The sequence below is a fragment of the Notechis scutatus genome, chromosome 4, assembly GCF_049901735.1.
Source record: "Notechis scutatus isolate UNSWTSFEM ecotype Mainland chromosome 4, rNotScu1.2, whole genome shotgun sequence".
NCBI lineage: Eukaryota > Metazoa > Chordata > Lepidosauria > Squamata > Elapidae > Notechis > Notechis scutatus.
Window position 1 is genome coordinate 7,885,236 of NC_142012.1, and position 15,001 is coordinate 7,900,236.

General features: G+C 50.0%; 1 pseudogene across 1 annotated transcript; it reads left to right on the forward strand.

Annotated features, from left to right (window-relative positions):
- Positions 1-10,064: 10,064 nt before the first annotated feature.
- Positions 10,065-13,269, forward strand: LOC148130642 (uncharacterized; annotated as a pseudogene). Its single transcript, XR_015749562.1, has 6 exons — positions 10,065-10,477; positions 10,605-10,711; positions 10,805-10,951; positions 11,056-11,136; positions 12,480-12,692; positions 12,829-13,269. The product of XR_015749562.1 is annotated as an uncharacterized LOC148130642 (transcript).
- The last annotated feature ends 1,732 nt before the right edge of the window (positions 13,270-15,001 follow it).

Sequence of the window (15,001 nt, forward strand, 5' to 3'; positions counted from 1 at the left end):
CGGCTGCCTGGAAAGTAGAAGTCAAGAGCTGACTCTTTTCACAGTACATTGTCACTCGTGAAGATAAGATATATAGAGGATGTCAGAGAGAGAAATGTTGGAGGGGGTGGAAGAAAAGCATGAGGGTGTAAAGACCAGCAGCTCCATATCTGATGCAGAGCAGCACCCCGCCTGTCGTGAGAGAGGAAACCGTGAGGTCTGAAGGTGGGCATTATGTACAGCAATTCCTACTTTCAGGTTTGTTCTATTCAGCCTATCCAAACCTGTTTATAGGGCCACTTCCAGGATTCTTGGCTTGAATAGTTAAGGGGAATTCTTCTTGGGAATTTTGGCTGCTACAGTCTCAACATATCTAGGGGTCTTTCCATACAAACCTACAATTCTAAAACAATTCTTATATATGCACCAGCTAGGTTCAAACATAACATTAAGCCACGGTTTGATAACAATTTGAATTACCTTTGAATTATATTAAGCCATTATATACAGTATATTAAGCCAATGATATATAACATTTTGAATTATATTAAACCAACCCCAAATCTAAGAGTGATTGTGAACTGAAAACACGTGGGTAATTAATTCCAAACCACCAAGAGGACAACCCGATTGTATTTTTTTTCAAGACCAGGACAGCCCCATGAGGAGGATTGTCTAGGGAGCCTTTGAGAGAAGATCTTGTGCCACATCAGAGCCTACTGAAGAGTATCTGTAGCTCAGGGCTGAGCTGTGGGAGGCTTGATACTACTTTCAGAGCTTAGCCCATATGACTCTAACACAGGGGCCTCCAAACTTAGCAACTTTTAAGATTTGTGGAGTTGAACTCCCAGGATGCCTCAGCTAGTCACGCTGGCTGGGCAATTCTGGGAGTTGAAGTCCAGAAGTCTTAAAAGTTGCCAAGTTTGGAGACTCCCGCTCTAACATGTAAAAATAGGAACAAACCCCGCTCCCTTGTAGCCCTGATGATGTGATCTAGTTTGGCGGCGAAATGTCTGCCAAAAAAAAACCCACCAAAGGCAGGGAACACCAAGGACACCCCCCCACCACCACATCAGGCCCTTCTCATCCCCTCAGTCAGAGCTAGGGGTGCATTTGGAGGCCACTCATGGATTTGCCTTCCAAAGATTTAGACTGAGAAGCCCTTACGTAGAGGAGGTGGTCTGTGTGGCAGGGGAGGAAGAGACGCTCCTTCAGGCCAAGTCTTTCCCTCCAGGGCCCAGGCGCTGGGCCTCGGTGGGGCAAAGGAGAGGAGGGAAGCCACGGCAGAGCGCCGCCCCCTCGTTCCCTCAGCTCAGTCAATCCAGAGGGAAAAGCCTGGGAGGAAGGCCCGGGCCTCAGCCTTCTTTCGCTGGGATGAAGGGCGGTCGAGAAACGGGCATCTTTGGGAGTTGTCAGAGCTGTTGCCACGGCCCCCGCTTTCTCGGGATCGTCCTAAATCAGGGATCCCCAAACTTGGCAACTTTTAAGACTTGTGGACTTCAACTCCCAGAATTCCCTCAGCCAGCATAGCGTGGCCACAGAAGAGGCTGGCTGGCTGAGGAATTCTGGGAGTTGAAGTCCACAAGTTGCCAAGTTTGGGGACCCCCTGGCTTATTAACTAAAGTCAGCTAAAGTGGCCTCCGGAGAAAGGCCCAGCGAGAGAGGCCGGGCCCTCCGCTCCGCCGCCCTTTGTGGGAGCCGAGCCGGGACTCGTGGGTGGGGGCGGGCAGGCCTTCTTTCCACCCCCGAGGAGAGCGGCTGACCAAGCGGAGCCGGGCGGGAGGGCGGCGACCCACCCCTCTCTTTCTCCTCCTCCGGGGCTGGTCGGAGGAGGGACGAACTTCCCCCGGGCGGCGCGAGGAAGGCCAGGCCCACCTCAAGGACGGCCGCAATTTTAGCGGGCGAGGAAGCCCCTGCGGCTCCCCCCACTCCCCCCATAGCTCCTTTGCGCCCCTCCGCCGAGCCTTCTCCCGTTTGGGGGCAATTGCCAGGGCGCGGGGGGAGGGGAGACAAGGATACAGCTGCGAGCGGCTGCCAGAAAGGGGGTCCCCCGCGCCCGGAGATGACAGGCTCGGACGGGACCCCCGAAGGTTTCCCTTTAGCTTACAAGAGGGGTTCCTGCGGAGGGAGGGAAAGGGCAGAGATCCCCGTAAGGAAGATAATAAACAGCAGAAGGTTGGATTGAAGGAGGGGAGGGTGAGCCCTACATCCCAGGGAGCCCCGATTTTCAAGTGGGGGGGTGGGGGGCAAACGCAAAGCCCCGCGTGGATGCTGGGCAGCAGTTCACCCAGGAAGGTGGTGGTGCCTTCCTGCATCACCAGATACCAGATAATCAGAGTTGGAAGGGACCTTGTAGGTCATCTAGTCCAACCCCCTGCCCAAGCAGGAGTCCCTACACCGTTCCTGACAGATGGCAGCAGTCCAATCTCTTCTTGAAAAGTCTCCAGTGATGAAGCTCCCACAACTTCCGAGGGCAACTTCTGTTCCTTTGGTTGATTCTTCTCACTGTCAGAAAGTTACCCTTGTGATGACAGTGGCAAAAGCCTGGCCAGTTCTGGCCTGCAACAAGGGCCACAAAGTACGTGACCAAAGCATGTCAGGAGAAGTTCCCATTCAGTCCCGGAAGGGAAAATGTACCAAGAACTACTGGGGGGGTTCGAGCCCCTGTGGGGATGGAGGTGGGGCAGGCGGGGCAGCAGGGCTGCCCTGCAGAGGAGAAGGCAGGCTGGTTCAGAGCCCTTCCAGAAGCCCCGGGGGACAAGGCAGGGGTGGACTCCCGTTCATCTTCAGCCAGCTGTGACCCCCTGCCTTGGGGTGGGGTGGTGGTGGACCCTTCTCTGCATGAGGCTAGGTAGCCAAAGGTTATAATGCAGGGTTCTTTGGGTGGGGTGGGGTGGGGGGCTTTTGCCAACCACAGTGAAGTCTGGCTTTTACCTTTGAGTTGTGGTCTCTCACTAACTGGTTCATCAACAGCAGTTTATTTTAGTTTATTTTATTGTCATTGCACCTCGTACAACGAAATTAAACACCATCTTCAGTGTACATTATGACTATGAAAACAAACACACATCCTTCACATTATGTACATTGAATTGAAAACCCCTGATATTGCATTAATGCTGCACTGTACAGTACTGCCCTGGGATAGAAGCTGTTTTTCAGCCTATTTGTCCTTGTTTTTATTATCCTGTACTGTCTGCCAGATGGTAACAGTTCAAAAAAAGGATGCCCAGGATGAGATGGATCTTTGAGGATGTTTCAAACTTTCTTAAGGCAGCGGGAGCTATAAAGCTCTTCCAAAGGTAATATTGTGTAGTAAAAGAATGTGCAGATCAGTTAGCCGGGGTGTGGACTGAGATTTTCAATCGTTCTTTGCTACAGTCTCTTGTTCCAACTTGTCTGAAGGCTTTTATTATTGTTCCAGTATCTAAGAAGTCACCTGCAAATGCTTTAAATGACTTCAGGCCGGTAGCATTGACTTCTGTGATAATGAAGTGCTTCGAGCAGTTAGTTCGGAAATATATTATTTCTTGCCTTCCTGTTACCTTTGACAATTATCATTTTGCCTATAGAACAAACAGATCTACTGAGGATGCTGTCAATATTGTTCTTCATACTGCTCTATCTCACTTGGAGAAAAAAGGAACGTATGTCAGAATATTATTTGTTGATTTTAGTTCTGCTTTCAACACAATATTACCCCACAGATTGATGTCTAAGCTTAAAGATCTGAAGCTACCGGACTCCATATGTTGGTGGATTCTAAACTTTTTATCACATCGTTCACAAAGGGTTAGGATGAATGGACATATCTCTTCTGCGAAGATCCTCAATACTGGCACTCCTCAGGGCTGTGTATTGAGTCCACTTTTATTCACTATTTATACGTCTGATTGCACCTCCATTCATCTGAGTAATAAGTTCATTAAGTTTGCAGATGATACAACGTTGGTGGGACTCATTTCTGATAATGATGAGTCTGCGTACAGGGATGAAGTTCATCAGCTGTCCCTCTGGTGCAAAGTAAACAATCTTATTTTTAATATAAATAAGACGAAGGAATTCATAGTGGATTACAGGAAGAGCAGTTCGGACATTCAGCCGTTGTACATCGATGGTGTTTTGGTAGAACAGGTGGCAGAATGTAAGTTTTTAGGTATCACCCTGAAACAGGATCTAACATGGGGGACAAATACTTTAGCCCTAGAAAAAAAGGCTCATCAACGACTGTATTTTTTAAGACTTTTAAGATCACAACAACTGCCAGAAAGTCTGTTGCTTGCCTTTTATCGAAGCTCTATAGAGAGCATTTTATCTTATTGCCTCTGTGTGTGGTTTAGGAGTTGTACAGAGGCGGAGAAAAGGGCACTCCAAAGAGTGATAAAAAGGGCACAAAAGATCAGCGGATGTCCTCTTCCCTCATTGGAGGATTTGTACAACATGGGATGTAGAAGGAAGATACAAAAGATCTTGAGAGACCCTTCGCATCCAGGCCACCCGATGTTTGAGATCCTACCATCAGGAAGACGATATAGAGTGCTGAAAGCCAAGACAAGTAGATTTCAACATAGCTTTTACCCAAGTGCTGTGATCAGGTTAAATGCAGAGTTATGAATCTGGTGGTCTTAACACATATATCCTGGTTGTACAGTTTTTAAATTGTTATTTGTTTTAATTTGTTTTATATTGTTATTTGTATACATCTTTTGGTGTTGTTTAGTTGTATGTTGCGAAAGAGCACCTTATTTCGTTGTTCTCAGGTTCCTGAGCACAATGACAATAAATTTATCTTATCTTATCTTATCTTATCTTATCTTATCTTATCTTATCTTATCTTATCTTATCAAAGAGGGGAGAGGGCAACCCATGATCTTCTGGGCCATGACATTAAACCCTCTGGAGTGCTGTCCTATCTGCCCCTGTGCAATTGGCAAACCATACAGAGGTGCAGTAAGTTAAGATACTCTCTATGGTGCAGCAGTAGAAGGTCACCAGCAGTTTTTCATGCAGTTGTGGTTTTCTGAGACGTCTCATTTTGGGTGATAACTGTATGGGGTGGGGGTGATGGTTGTTGCAGACTAAACTTCCCCTCCCCTTCCTGAGGCTCTTCTGCTGAAGTGGGGCTCATCCACACCGACCAACTTCCCACTTCCTAGGAAGGCCTGGGGGAGAGGAGGAAAGTTGTAAGGTTGCCCTGTGGGTGTTCAAAGATGGGGCGGGGGGCAGGCTGTGGGGCCAGCTCTGGAGAAGAGCACAGGTGACTCTGGACCCAGAAGAAAGTGGAAAAGTGTGTTTGCCTTAAAACTTGAATTTCCTTGTCCAGGACTTCATTACAGGTAGTCCTTGATTTACCACCATTCATTTAGTGAAGATACAATGGCACTGGAAAAAGTGATTTATGACCGATTTTCACATTTAGCATCCCCATGGTTATACGATCAAAATTTGGGCACTTAGCCACTGGCAGGTACTTGTGATAGTTGTACTGCCCTGGGGTTATGTGACCACACCATTTGTAACCTTCTGTTGTGGTTAGCCAGCAGCAGGTGAAGATGGCTGAGGAGAGCGAGGACTGATGAGGGGCCAGGACCGCCAGGGAGTGGACTGCTGCCTTCAGGGATTGTGGGGGCTGGCAGCAGTGATGAGGAGGCTCCCAAGGAGCTTGTGCCAAGTGCAAGTGCACGAAGGATTACTCGGAAGAAAGAACAATTATAGCAGCACAGGCAACTCGGGAGTAAGGCTGCAAGGAAATGGCCTCTCTCTCAAGAGGATAAAAGCCAGGTTTGGAAAAGCATTTTTTGCAGAAGGCAAAGAAGCTCTGAAGCTCAGCTTGTGGACATCTTAGTTCGTGTTTGGAGAATCTTGTAAATTAGTTCTTATCTCTGGGTTTTTGGCAGCCTTGACAAACAACTTGGCAAGGCCTTTTCTAATTAGTGGAAAGCAGCCTTTTATCTGTAAAGGAATAAAATTCGTGATTAACCTTAAAAGGTGGGGGCTGCTGCCTTTGTCTCTGTTTGCTCTCTTGGAACCCAGTTGGGTCAGAACACCTTCCTGGCCGGCTCCCAACAAGCAAAGTCAATAGGGGAAGCCAGATTTGCTTAACGACAAACTCACTTAAAGCCAGATGATTTTTTTAAAAATAATTTTATTAAATATAAACATTAAAAAAAGTGAACATGGTGTCTCTTCTTTGACATACATTTCTGTCCAATCTCTTTACAATTAGAAATAAAAAATGAATTACAAAAACTAGATAAAATCTTGATTGGCCCAGATGAGAAATTATTATCTAAGTTATATAAACATTTATTAGAATTTGAAAGGGCGGAAGAAATTGTGAAAGGAACAATGACTGCATGGAACATTGGACATACTATTGATCTGGAAGAATGGGAAAAGATCTGGAATATGCATTATAAAATAACAAAATCGGCGGCATACAAGGAAAACCAACATAAAATGTTTTATCTTTGGCACTTGGCACCCTCAAGACTGGCTAAGATCTACCCAAATTTAAAACCAAATTGTTGGAAGTTTGGACAACAACAAGGTACTCCTTTCATTCTTGGTGGACATGCTCCGAAGCGAAAAAATACTGGAAAGTGATTCAAACATGGTTAGAAGAGTTAACTAAAAACAAAATTGATTTTGTCCCGGAATTATTCCTTTTAGGAATAATAAAAAAAACTATAACAGAAAGACAAAATATTTTATATTACATATATTAACGGCAGCAAGAATTTCATATGCTCAATACTGGAAGAAAAACTCCATACCACCTGAAGGCTTAATAATAATAAAAAATTTAGAGTGTGTGGAAATGGATTATTGACTATGGAATTAAAAGGGAAAGCAGACAGAATACAATGCAGTATGGGAAACATGGTTTATTTGGATTGATAATAGATATAAGAATAGAATGTAAATAATGTATATAACAGATAAGAGGGTATGGAAGTATTGTGTATTGATAGGACACATAAATGTATATATAATTTCACAGCGCTGTTTAATAACTATTGGTATGTATAAATGGAAAACTAAAGCATTATAAAAAAATAAAAAGTTTATACATTTATGTACATATATACATTTTTATGCTTCATATTTTCCATTTATCTTTTGTACCTTTTTATCACATTCTCTACTTATTTAAGTTCTGTGAACACCCTTTCAAGTCCTTCGATTTATAAAATTTGTTCCATAGTTTGTAGTATTCTAGTTCATCTCCCTCTTTCAATTCTAGCGTTAACCCAACCATTTCGGCGCAGTGTAATATTTTCCCAATCAAAGCATCCTCACTTGGAATCTCTCTTGCTTTCCAGTTTTGGACAAATGTTATTCTTGCTGCAGTAATTACATGTATAATTAAGTAGGTGTCAACTTTGTTTACATTTTTCTTCATTATTCCTAATAAAAACATCTCTGGATTTTAAGCCCTGTCATTTCCTCTAACCATGACCAAATTCTACGATAAAAGACCTGTGCTTTCTTACAGGTCCACCATGTGTGATAGTACCCCGTTCTTTCATGCACTTTGTTATGATATGTACAGAATAACCCTTGAGTAACAAGGATGTGCACATGGAAACATTTATGAGAATAGTTATGAATAATTATTCAGCCACATACAGATACACTAAATTGAGTTAAAGTTTACTTTAAGAAATAGCACAGTCCAACAAATGGTCCAGGTCATATACATTTAACAGTCCAAAGAATATCCAATTACAAAGTCTTCTTACCGGTTGCCTTTGTCATTTGCAGTAAACAAAAATATCAAAGTATAAGCACAGCATAATACAGCAGAGTCTCAGAGTCAAACTGAGATAGCAACAGAATGTCAGAGATACAGAATGTCAGAGAGAACAAGCCATGATCTCTAGCTCCCTCTTATTGTATTCACAATACAATCAACCAACCGGAACATAGTACAAATCAATACGGTGACTTTGTCTTAAAGCTACAAACATACATTGTTGGTTTATACATTGCCAACCCAACTAATTGGTGGACAGATTCCTAACACACTTCCAGCAGTTGGGAGATTGATTGCCATACTGGGACGAAAACCAATATACACACTACTCAAATTGCCATAAATCATGGTCCAGAATAGATATGGTGTGGCTTTCGAAAGAATTAGATTTGGCAATTCAGGACTTAAAGACAGATGATTACCAATCACACGATTTGAATTGAGAAGATATGCCTTGTTTGGCTTCTGGGCACGTTTCCCACCTCAACCCAGCTACCTCGGAAGCCCCGAAGCTGCTGCTGCCTCCACTGGAGCTCAGTTTTTCTCCAGGAGCTTCTTGGGGGCCTTCTGATTTGGGAGGGATTATATTGATAGTTTCCTGGTTGTTAATATCCACCTGATTTTCTTGGCTGAAAACTAAATTCATGTCCTTTTCTGGTAGATCATGTTTAATCTCTCCTGAACACTTGTCTATGCCTTCTTCTGGATCATGAAGACTTTTGATGTTGTTTTGTTCCCTCTGCTCTGTGTATTAACCTATTTTTTTTTCTTTGTGGTTTGAAGACAGCCACTGTTGTCAATCAAAGCAAGGAAAGAAAAGGAAAAAGAGGGTTTTGTTGCCTTAAATCAGCTTCCCCTAAAACTGCTGCATTTTGCAAAATGCTAGCTGGCCGAGTGCTGCATTTGGCATGTTCCTTCCAGCACATCTGCACTGAGTTTTACAACCACAACCTTTTTTTCCTCTCCGTTTTTTCCTTGCTATTGCCTCTCCTCTCTTGCCAACTCCCTCTGTAGCGGTCCAGGCAGTGGGTGCTTTGCAGAGCCTCGTATGCACGCTTGCTTGTTATTTCCAAAACTTTTCTCACCTAAAGCAATCAAAGCACGTTGAAGACACATGGTTTTATTTGCCAGCCATCAGTTACCACAGCAAAGCTTTCATGGCCACGAGCAAAAGCAGAACAGGGTTTTGTGTGCTTTCAGCTCCCCCTATATCAATAGCAAGCCAAAGGAAAAAGCAGATGCCGTGAAAAGTACAGCTTGATGTCAGGATATTTTGGATGAAACCATCTGTGGGACATTGTTTGTCGCTTTTTATTAGGTCAGCATGCCAGCCGTACTTTTTCTGAGAGAGGATCAGTGAATAAAAACAAGTTGGTTTACTGGGCCAGATATCCCTGACTGAATTTTCTTCCTGGTGCCAAGGGAATGACTTCAGCTTGCTGTGAATATTTTCTTAGGCTTTGAGCAGTTCACCATCCATCCTGCAAATACCAAAAGCAACTTACATTGGGAAGCCGAATGCAGCTTACATATATATACCACAATAGGCTCTGGAGTTATTGTGCTGCTTTGCATTCCACAGATTTTGGCATTAAACTCACTGGAAGTGCCAACAGACACTCGGATCATATTACCATATGTGGTGGACAAAAGTACACACATGGTTGGAAAAAATGATAAAAGTAACATCTAGATTTGAAAAGTGAAATATTTTTATTAGGGATGCTCTGGCACCCTGGCCGGCAAGGCTTTGCTGCAAGTAAGCGGCTGCCTCCTACATAAGAGGAGGCGGTGAGAAGTCTTTGATGGGAATGGAGGATCTCTCTCTTTCTCTCTCTCACATACATATGTATATTCATCACGTTTCCTTACATAACTGCCTCGTCCTAAAATTTGGGGGATTTACTATAAGCCTAGTAAAACTGCGTTTACAACAGGGGTCCCCAAACTTGGCAACTTTTAAGGCTGGAGAATTCTGGGAGTTGAAGTTGCCAAGTTTGGAGACCTCTGGCTTACAACTCGCCTTCTAACCAGCCAGACTCCGCAGGGACCCCTGAAGCCAGGCAGGCGGAGGCTCCACCCGCCCCAAGCGGCTTCTGCTGGGCGAGCCCCCTCCCACCCGGCACCTTCGCTCTTCTCCCATCAGGTCTCGTACGATGGAGGCCACCGGAGCATCCCGGCCCAGGTGGGCGGCAGGCCGGTCTCTCCGGGAAGAAGGCCGGAGCTCTCTTGCGGGCTGCAGGAGGAGCGCCCGGGCAGGCAGCGGTCCGCGTGCGGCTGGTCCCGCGGCGCCAACGGAGCGGCCGTTGCCGGGGCGACGCTGGACGCCCGGGCCGAGAGCATGGCGGCGGCGGCGGTGGCGCGCAGGGTGCCGCTGGGCAGGGAGGCGCACGGCGTCTACAGCCTCTGCTTCGGCGCGAGCGGCGCGCAGCTGGCCGCCGGCTTCGGCGACGGGGCCGTGCAGGTTAGCGGGGCCGGGCGGCGGGCGCTCTGAAACGAGGGCCGCCGCCGCCGCCTCCTCCCGAGCTCACGCCGCTCTCTCCCCCGCACCCCCGCAGCTGGTGGACGCCGGGACGGGCGCGCCGGGACCCTGCCTGCGGCAGGTCCGGCGTCCGCGGCACGCCGTCACCGCGCTCGGGTTCCACCGCGCCAAGCCCGGGCTGCTGCTGGCCGCCGGAGCCGACGGGGTCGTCGTCCTGTACGACCTCCGCGCGGGGAGCGCCGCGGCCTCTCTGATCGGTGGGTCCGGGGCGGGCGGGCGCACGGGGAGGGGCCCGGCTGGATAGCCTCGCGGGTCCTTCCGGCGGGGCTACTGACTCTCTCTCCACCCCTCACCCCCACCCTTCCCTACTCCCGGCCCTCGCAGAGGAGGAGAATGAGATCCACGCGCTGGACTTCTGCCGCGACGGCAGCGCCTTCGCCACGGCCGGCAAAGACCGGCACATCCGCCTCTACGACAGCCACACCCACCAGGTGAGCCCTCCACGGCCCCGCCCCTCCACGCCCCCCGCCCCGCGCCTGCCCTCGCCTCCCGCGGCTCTTCCTCCTCCTCTCCTCCTTCGCCAGCTCGTCCACGTGGTGCGCGCGCCCGACTTCATGGCCGGGGACGAGTTCACGCCCTTCAGCGGCCACTCCCGGCGGATCTTCGCGCTGCGCTTCCACCCCAGCGAGCTGCACCTCTTCCTGACCGGCGGCTGGGACAACTCCGTCAAGGCAAGGGCTGCCCCACCCTCCCCACCCCACAAGGGTGGCTTCCCCCCCCCCCGTTCCCCGACGCCCGGGTCAGCGATTGGCTGCCGCCTGTCCTTCTCTGCTAGGTTTGGGACAAGCGCGTGCCCAAAGGGGCGCAGAGCGTGATCAACGGGCCCCACATCTGCGGTCCTGGGATCGACATCAAGGTGAGTCCCCGTCTGAGGCGGGGTGGGGGGGCGTGGATTCCCACCTCCGCCACAGGAAAGGATGCCATTGCTGCAGGCCAAATGGAGTGGCTGGGAGCCCCTCTCGGGTATGCTTCCCCCCAAGGAAAGCCTGGAGCTGGCCTGGCTGCTGAGCGGGCAGCCTCCGAAGCCAGATCCGCTGGGCTGAGCAGATATAGGCAGAGAGACAGCAGCACATCCTCTGAACTTCCCAAAGGGAGACGGGCACCAAGTGCAAACTCATCTCCGCAGGTGACGGAAGGACCCAACAGGGTAGCAGATGGGAGCCCCAAACCAGTGGTGGGATTCAAAACTTTTTACTATCGGTTCTGTGGGCGTGGCTTGGTGGGCGTGGCTTGGTGGGCATGGCATGGCTTAGTGGGCGTGGCTTGGTGGGCATGGAATGGCTTGGTGGGTGTGACTTGGTGGGCGTGGCAAGGGAAGGATACTGCAAAATCCCCCTCCCCTCCCCTCCCCTCCCCACTAACCTGCTTTCCAGCTCCGTTCTCCTGTGCAGGACAACCAAAGGAGACCCAGCCGATTAGCTGGGACTCAATGGGAGGCAGAAAAGAGATGGGGTTGGCGGGGCCAGTCAGAGGTGGGATTAGCCAGTTCTCTGAACTATTCAAAAGTTCCGCTACCGGTTTTCCAGAATTGGTCAGAACCTGCTGAATACCACCCTTGATTCCTACCCCACTCCAGGGGAAGGATACTGCAAAATCCCCATTTCCTCCCCACCCCACTAACCTGCTTTCCAGCTCTGTTCTCCTGTGCAGGGCAACCAAGGAAGACCCAGCCAGTCAGCTGGGACTTGGGAGGCAGAGAAGAGATGGGGTTGGCGGGGCCAGTCAGAGGTGGGATTGGCCGGTTCTCCAAACTACTCAAAATCTCTGCTACCAGCTCTCCAAAACCAGTCAGAACAGAGGTGGTAGTCAGCAGGTTCTGACCAGTTCTGGAGAACTGGTAGCGGAAATTTTAAGTAGTTCGGAGAACCGGCCAATCCCACCTCTGGCTGGAGATTTTACTATCCTTCCCCTGCCACGCCCACCAAGCCACGTCCACAGAACCAGTAGTAAAAAAAAAATGAATCCCACACCACTGGGTCAGAAGCTGCTGAATACCACCTCTGGAGCCTCCCCACCCCTTGTGTTTCTTGGGCTTCCAGGTGAAGCATCTGCTGCAAATGACTTCAAAGCTTCAACTTGTAGGCTCTTTGGGTTTAACGCTCCAGCGGTTACTTGGAAACTCCGAGCAGTTGAACATCTTGTGTCCAAGAGGGGGAGGACAGTGAAGTCACCCATCTGCCTCCTCCCCTCCCCAAATAGGGAGAACACATCCTGACTGCCTCCTGGGTGCCTCACAACGCTCTACAACTTTGGGACCTGCGCATGTCCCGCCTGTGGCAAAACGTGCCTTTTCCTGGCAACCCCACCCAGGGAGAATTCCTCTACTCAGGCCAGTTCTGCACAGAGGACGTCGTGGTGGCCGGGGGCAGCGGGACCAGCGGGGCTGGGATTATCCATACTGGGACAGGCCAGGTAAGGGCTCTTTGTGTGTGTGTGTGGGGGAGGTAGAGTCTCGGGAGCAGCAGCCGGCTCAGGGGTGGCTGCCGATCGCAGCCAGAATTTCCCGCCCCGCAGGCCTTCGTGGTGTTGTTCCCTTTGCTTTTCACAGGTGATCGGGGAAGTCCTGCTGTCCAACAAGCCGGTGCATGCCGTGGCTTCGGCTTCCAAAGGGCAGCCCGTGGCCGTCGCTGGCGCAGGGGGAAACCTCTACCTTGCAGAGCTGCACTGAGCCACTGACCGGGAGCCAAGCCAGCTGGAGACCGTTCTTGAGAGCGCTGGCATCCGTTGCACGACTGGCGGCTTTGGGGGCTGCTCCGGACTCTCACCCTGCTCCCACCTTATATGCCCATTTGGCAATCCCTTCTTCTCCCCCCCCCTCCTGCATATTGTTCTGACCTGCCCTTTGCAGTGTCAGGGGTGCTCCTGTTATCTCCCCCAGGGATGGGACTCTTCATTTGGGCCTGAGATGGGTGGTGCACGGGGGATGCTGCTTGCCAGGGATGTGTGCAATAAAGCATCCTAAGGGCCAGCAGGGCCTGTGTCTGAGAAACAGGTGCGGTGTTGCCCATGACTGGGATGCCAGTAGGAAAGGGCGAGGAGGAGGAGGAGGAGAAGAAGAAGGAGGAAGAGGAGAATGAGGAGGAAGAAGAGGAAGAAGGAGGAGGAGGAAGAGGAGGAAGAAGGAGGGGGAGGAGGAAGAGGAGGAAGGAGGAGGAGGGGAGGAAGAGAAGGAGGAGGAGAAGGAGGAAGAAGAGGAAGGAGGAGGAGGAGGAAGAAGGAGGAGGAAGAAGGAGGAGGAGGAAGAGGAGGAAGGAGGAGTAGGAAGAGGAGAAGGAGGAAGAGGTGGGAGGAGGAGGAGGAGGAAGAGGAAGGAGGAGGAGGAGGAGGAAGAAAAGGAGGAGGAGGAGGAAGAGGAGGAAGGAGGAAGAGGGGGAAGGAGGAGGAGGAGGAAGAGAAGGAGGAAGAGGAAGGACGAGGAGGAGGAGGAAGAAGAGGAAGAGGAAAGAGGAGGAGGAAGGAGGAAGAGGAGGAAGAGGAGGAGGAGAAGAAGATAAGGAAGAGGAGGAGGAAGAAGAAGAGGAGAAGGAAGAAGGAGGAAGAGGAGGAGGAGAAGGAAGAGGAGGAGGGCTGGGTGCTTCAACTTTGTTATTGTGTGAAGGTCCCATCCAGCCGTGTAGAGCCAGAGAGCCTCCGTGGGATCTGAATGAGGGAGATGAACAAGTATCGGTGCAGCTTGGAACAACAAGTGGAGAAATGGCTCCACAGCAGGACCAGGATTTGATCCCAAACTCGCCTGGGCTCAGCTAATCTTTCACAGCCGTTTCCCTGCTTTTCTGACCTGTAACCAAACTCAGGGGTGGGGGTGGGTGGGGGCTTGGGTGTGTGTGTCTCTGCAAAAGAAGATGGAGGTGAACAAGAGTGCCTGGCTGCCTTCAGGTTCTGAGTGCAGATGCTGCTCTGCACTCAGTGAACAGCTCATGTTTCCTACCCGACGTCAAGTATTTTCTAGAACCGAATGAGCTACCTGACACCAGGGTCTTTTCGGCCTGTTCGGGGTTGGGCAAAAATGGAGAAAGACTATCTCTTTAGTTGAACCCTCAAGAGCCCCTCTGCCCAGTGTGGAAATCCATGTGGATGCATCCAGGCAGGCTGGGATCCTGGCATGGGTCTATGACAACTCACCATGGCCAGCTCACCATGGCCAGCTCACCATGGCCATCACACCATGGCCAGCTCACCATGGCCAGCTCACCATGGCCAACACACCATGGCCAACACACCATGGCCAACTCACCATGGCCAACATGCCATGGCCAACTCACCATGGCCAACACACCATGGCCAACACACCATGGCCAGCTCACCATGGCCAACTCACCATGGCCAACACACCATGGCCAGCTCACCATGGCCAGCTCACCATGGCCAGCTCACCATGGCCAACACACCATGGCCAACACACCGTGGCCAACACACCGTGGCCAACACACCGTGGCCAACACACCATGGCCAGCTCACCATGGCCAACTCACCATGGCCAACACACCATGGCCAACACACCGTAGTCAGCTCACCATGGCCAGCTCACCATGGCCAACACACCTTGGCCAACTCACCATGGCCAACTCACCATGGCCAACACACCTTGGCCAACTCGCTGCAGGACAACTCGCTGCAGGATAAGTGTTACACTAATATCAAAGAACTAGTAGAATAGAATCATCGGAGAAAGGACCCAAAAGGAGGGACAGAATGAAATGTGAATGACAAAAATTAATTTT